The following is a 6409-nucleotide window of genomic DNA, read 5'->3' as shown; positions in this document are numbered from 1 at the left end:
ATGGAGAAAGCAAATTCAATGCTGGAGGTCGAAATTGTGTTGAAACGGAGCTGCGCGGTGCATAGGAAGAAGGCGCGGTGCACATGGGACGCGCGGCGCATGGGGTGCTCCTCCGCAGTGTGAATTTAACACTGGCGCGACGCACTCACTAGGAGCGGCGCACAGGGAGTGCGCGTGGCACACAGAGACCTAAGGCCGAAATTCATCATCGATTCATCAAAAACTCAATTTGTTTCAGCTCAATTCTTCTCCAAATAAGTCGATAGGGCCTGTTCAGTGATTTTATTCCTGTATGATGTGTTTAGAAGCGAAAACATTGGAGTTTAAATGGTGAAAGGACCGAAAGCCAAAATTAGAATGCAGATATTGCGGCAGCTATAGATCAGTAGACGTATTCTTGACAGACAATAGTATGAATTGGCGAGTTTTTGCACATGTTTATTCCAGGCAGCTCAAGATGGGGTTGATATACTGTCTCTGTCAATCATACCTAACATGCCACCTTCTGGGATTGCGACTTTCTTTAACCTTATAGACATGGCTTTGTTGTCCGCTGTGAAAGTTGGAATATTTGTCGTTCAAGCTGCAGGAAACGCTAGACCTTCTCCAAAGAGTATTTGGTCCTTCAACCCATGGATATTCACAACGGGAGCTGCTGCCGATGATCATAGTTATAATAATTCTATAGTTCTTGGCAACAATCTCACAATCTCAGGAGTTGGACTTGCTCCTGGAACAGATGATGATGATATGTACAGTCTAGTTGCTGCAACTCATGCCCAGAAGAATGGAACTGATGATATGTATGCCAATGAATGCCAAGATCCCAGTGAGCTGGAACAACATCTAGTTGAAGGAAACATCTTGATCTGTAGCTACACAATAAGGTTTGTCCTTGGTTTGTCTTCTGTGAGACAAGCAGTTATGACTGCTAACAATTTGAGTGCAGTGGGCATCATCTTCTACACAGACCCTTTTGTGGTTGGGTTTCCGTTCAATCCAGTCCCTTTGACGATGTCGGGATTGATCATTTCCTCTTCAGATGATTCTAAGACTTTTCTGAAATACTACAGTGACTCCATAACTAGAGATGAATCTAACAACATTGTTAAGTTTGGAGGAGTTGCCAGAGTCCTTGGAGGATTGAAAGCAGATTACAGCGAGAAAGCACCCAAAGTCGTGTATTATTCTTCAAGGGGGCCCAATCCACAGGACAATCTTTTAGATGCAGCAGATATACTGAAACCAAATATAATAGCTCCTGGTAATCTCATCTGGGCTGCTTGAAACTCTGTTGGCACAGATTCAGCTGAATTTGAAGGCGAGAATTTTGCAATGTTATCGGGAACAAGCATGGCAGCACCTCATATAGCGGGAGTGGCAGCTCTAGTGAAATAAAAATACCCCAAATTTACCCAGCATCCATTGCTTCTGTACTATCCACCACTGCATCACTCAATGACAATCAAGGGTTACCAATTATGGCACAACATTCCTACAACAATCTAGATGCTGATGCAATTCTAGCCACACCTTTTGACATGGGAAGTGGATTTGTGAATCCAATTGCTGCCTTGGATCCCAGACTCATCTTCGATGCAGGTTGTGAACATTATATTGCATTCCTATGTACCATAAATGGATTTGCACCTCTTGTTCTCAATTACACCGATGTTGTATGTAGTTCAAACGTTGGAATTAGTTCTAACCTCAACGTTCCTTCAATCACAGTAGCTAGTTTGATCAATTCTTGTACCATTGAGAGGATCTTTTTGAATATAGTAGTAAATGAGAGTTACAAGGCTCTTTGGAGTGCGCCATTTGGTGTTTCTGTTTCTGTTCCACCCACATCATTTACAGTTTCACATTGAAGCTTACAGTATTCCTCAATGCCACCGGTAATAGTACTGCACCTAGCTTTGGAAGAATCCTTCTGCTTGGAAGTCATGGAATGCCTTGAAACGGTTAGTCTGACTAAATGCATGGTACCAAAATGGATATTTAGACTTCAGAACCTCATGGACTTGGGGTGACAATACGATGACTCCATGGCCAATGTTTATAAAGGAATGCAAAAAATTTCCTAATTTAAGAAGACTACAACTGTCGCACAATGAAAGATGTGTTGAATTTCCAGAGGAATTTGGAGAAGCTACATCATTTCCACAGCAGAAAGAATGGAAATAATATAAAGCATATAGCAGCTATGAAATGCTCTTAGGACACATTGGGAGATATGCTTGCCAAACTAGACATCTAGATGCTGAATATAAAAAATTGGTTTTGATTCAAACAGGGAAGGTGATAAGTCAAAGCCCGAAACGCCACAAAGACATCTACCATGGCAAAGAAATAGATAAAAGAGACCAACTGATGTTCCACACCGTCTGATGTGAAGCTTTCATCAAAATTTATTTGGAGAACGAATGGAAATCACGCTTCATCCGGTAATCCAGATATCTCCATAAATAGTGCATATGCAAACAAGAACATTGAATTAAAGGCTGAGTGTCAAAGAATATAACAACTTTCGTAATGTTGCTGAGCGCTCTTCGAGTTCTCCTGCTTGGTCTTCAAGAATGACTGTTGATATGACCAAGGGGTTTAAGGGAATGGCAAATAATAAGGCCTCAACTATTGTCGGTCAACCTCATGACTCTAATGGTTTATTGGGAAATTTAGGATCATACTTGCATGCTAACAGTTTTGGACATGATTTGCCAATGGCTGGAGATAGAGTACCTTCGGATTTGAGCTTGAAAGTTAATATGCGCCTAATTTCTTCCTCTTCACTTAAACTGGTGCCGGATGTTGAATAATACTATGTTGCAGAGAATGAGTTCCTGTCAAAACGACAATCAGCCTGGGAAGATTCATTTCGTTCCATATATTACATGTTTAGGAAAAAGACATGTGATATCGTTTATTTTTGCACTCAACAGTTTATAGTCATGTTTGTGGGAGGTAGTTTAAATGCGAAATTGGAGAATACATGTGCTGCATATCTCACAAGATCCACTCGTGGGCTTCGAGCTTTTCTAAAGAAGCATGATATAGATTTCTCTACGCCTCTCTGTAGCATGGAAGTGGAGCACGCTACAATAGAGGATTTGCAAGAGCTAAACCAAGTACTCTGCGAGAAGTTAGAAGATAAATGAAGGGCATAGCTGGTGAGGATACAATAAAGCATCTATTTGAAAGACATCATTTGAACTACATCGAGTGCGTAAATGTGGATTATAAATCTACAAGGAAGGAATCATTATATGATCTACAGCTTGATGTTAAAGGCTGCCGAGATGTCTATGCTTCATTTGATAAGTATGTTGAAGTTGAAAAAACTTGATGGTGATAACAAATATCGCGTAGAGCAATATGGACTTCAGAAGGCAAGAAAAGGTGTTCTTTTCCTCGGTTTTCCCCGTACCACAACTTCAGTGAAGCATTGAATATGATTTCATGCGAGACACAATGGTCAAGATAAATGATCGAAATGAATTTCTACTTCACTTGACTCAGACAGAGACAATGGCAAATATCTCTCTCCAGATGCTGATAGAAGTGTGCGCGATTTATATACTCTTCATAGTGTTTTGGTTCACAGTGGAGGTGTGCTGGGTGGTCATTGTTACGCTTTCATTAGACCAGCTCTCTCAGATCAGTGATAAAAGTAATTTCTGCAAAATGGAGACACATGTTGAGCTTAGAAAATTGCAGCTGGGTGCGTTCATTAAAGGCAAAATTTTAGTGGAAAACCGTTTATTGAAAATTAGTTTTTGATTCAAAGGGCCAGCGTAAGGTGAAGAGTCACCGCAGCAGAAAGATAGGAACCGATGGTATATTTTTAATTGCAGTTGCAATTCTAAGGGTCTGCGCTCCAGATTCTGTCTTTTAATTGGCCATCAACAAACAAATGTAATGCTGCTCCTTTTTAGAGTATACCTTTCCTATTCTCATGATTTTAGGTGAAACGGCCCCTATTCTCAAATCGATCTGTTTTCCCATTCCTGAGTCTATTTATTGTATGAAAATTATGAGTAAATGGTTCTGGGTTTTGAGAAAAGTGTGGGAAGAGAAAACCCAGCACTATCACTGTACAGTTTTGACAGAGAAATAATTAAATGGTGTAGCTCTGATTCATAAGATTCTTGTGGTATGAGTTTTGGCATGTGTTTTTTCTCTCTGTTTGATATGTATCCTGTGATGTTTTGCCATTCATTCATGACCGTTTCCAGCTGAATACTTTTAAGTGAGAAAGGTAGAATTCATTCATTGCTCTGCCTTGAGGAAGTGTTCAGTCTTTATGTGTTTTCTTCTGCCTGGAAAGGATTCATACATTAATGCCCTTTTCAGCTTTCTTAAACAGTCTTTTCACCCCATGTAGTTTCAATTCGATTGCTAAAATATCATGCTTATCTCGCCTTATGAAATAACCTGTGCCTTTGGTTAAATCTCTGCTCATGCTGTCCTTGTCCCATACATCCCAGCAACTTAGTCATTAAATCAAATATCCCTCATTCAAATTCATTTACTAGCCTAAAATCAGCTCCCATTTAAGTCATCTCGGACTCTATTGATCATTTTATCGAGATTGACCGGAGAGAGCCCTCTCCTGTCCTCGTAGGGCTAGCTATGAGGTTGAGCTTGGTTTGATGTTGCCTTGAGTCTTGCCTACTTTAGCTTGAGGCCGATTCGAGCGCTAACACTTACTATCGTAATGCCTTTTAGATAGGTACTTTTCCAAAAAATACCTCTAAAATATTCTCTAGAATATCTCTTTCTCTCTAATGTGTTTGAAATTCCTCAAGTCTTCCAATGAAATATCAAATTTTCCTTCAAGTTGTAAATGGTTACTCTTGCCTTCATATTCTCAAAGTAGTATTGCACTCTAAAATACTTCTCAATTTCTAGTAACCATGATTCTTCCTCTTTGGCCTGATTGACTTCTATATCAAATGTAGGAGGTTTTTCCTTCTTAAATTCCTCTAGAATTAATTTCCTCTCATTCCTCCTTGGATGGTAATATCTCTTAGTTGTAGCACTAGACAATTGCTCATGACTTCTTGTCTTTCTCTTTGGAGTACTGAGTGGAGTTCCTCTTCTCACCATATCTTGACTTGCTTGTCTATGCCTTTTCTTAGATTTTCTACCTTCAACCCCATTATTCTCCAATTCATGCTTCCAAAGTCCGGATGGACTCTTCTTGGACTTATATTTCCCAAATAGCTAACACCTAGCTCGTGTTGATTCTGCCTTTGCAAATATGATAAACTATGCAATATTACTACATTTACTTCTACTTTCTTTTCCTAAGATCAGACAATATTTTCATTTTCAGCCTTACAACTTCTCAAATCAAACCTTAAACTCATAAGGGTGTCCATCCAGTCAGGAGAATATTCCTCTCTCCTTTTCCCAACTAACTCTTATTCTTGACAATGTTGGGATATATCAATGTTGTACTACACCATCCTGTTGCTCATTCATTTATTTTCTTACTCTATCTTAGTGTCTTCTTATGTTTTTCCACACACAAGCCTGTTATTCAAATCAAATACACATAGACATATTTATCCATCACTTTGGCATATTTACACTAAGCACATATACGTGGAGCTAATCTAAGACATCCAATATCAGGTTTGTATGCTAGTTAGAAAGCAATTAACATGTAAGTAATTTATCATGCTAGCAATCACATAAGACATCATTCTAAAACCAGCACACATATACACACACAATTGGCAATTTTTCTAGATATTATTCTCTAAAATTTCTAAGAAATCCTCTACATCATCCTTCTAGGCCCAATAAGTCTGAGTACTAAATTAAACTTTGATACTATTTTGTATTAGTTATCCAAATATTATCTCTCCATGTTAATGAGAACTGCTACATGGAACCCACATGTGACATGCATAGGCATGCCATGTCCTCATTGGAAGACCCACACTTCCCACATCTTCTATGCAACATTTATGTAGATGTGTCAACATTTTCCACATGTGCCTAAGGATGTGGGCTCCAACAGCCCACTCCAATTCAGTTGAGACCCTTCCCTGTTTAAACTAGTGCACATAACCATGTCATTGTGGTCTTGAATTCCTGGCCCATCGTAGAAAATTGAATTCCTAACTCACCTTGGGTTGCACGGCCAAGGATTAAGACGAATCCCAACTACACGCATTAATTAAAATTATCCATTAGATTGTAGGGAAAAGAACCCTGTGGGTCCTCCCTATGCACATGTTGTCTTGACTACAGTCCTTCCAAACTAGTTGTATGCTAGAGGACCCCATGGGGGTCCCACCCGTGCACTTGTCATCCTGACAAGATTTCACCCATGCACACATCATCCTATCTATGGGCACTTTTATCACCCCTCTCCTCCAAATTGACTTATAGAGCC

The 6409-nt window shown here is 39.6% G+C and overlaps 1 pseudogene; it reads left to right on the top strand.

The window, feature by feature from the left end:
* Positions 1-1960, top strand: LOC149150840 (subtilisin-like protease SBT2.3 pseudogene; annotated as a pseudogene).
* The last annotated feature ends 4449 nt before the right edge of the window (positions 1961-6409 follow it).

Source organism: Pinus tabuliformis, chromosome 9, assembly GCF_031772625.1.
Source record: "Pinus tabuliformis cultivar Carrire ecotype Pingquan chromosome 9, CPIR1, whole genome shotgun sequence".
Lineage (NCBI taxonomy): Eukaryota > Viridiplantae > Streptophyta > Pinopsida > Pinales > Pinaceae > Pinus > Pinus tabuliformis.
This window is presented reverse-complemented; position numbering and strand designations above follow the sequence as displayed.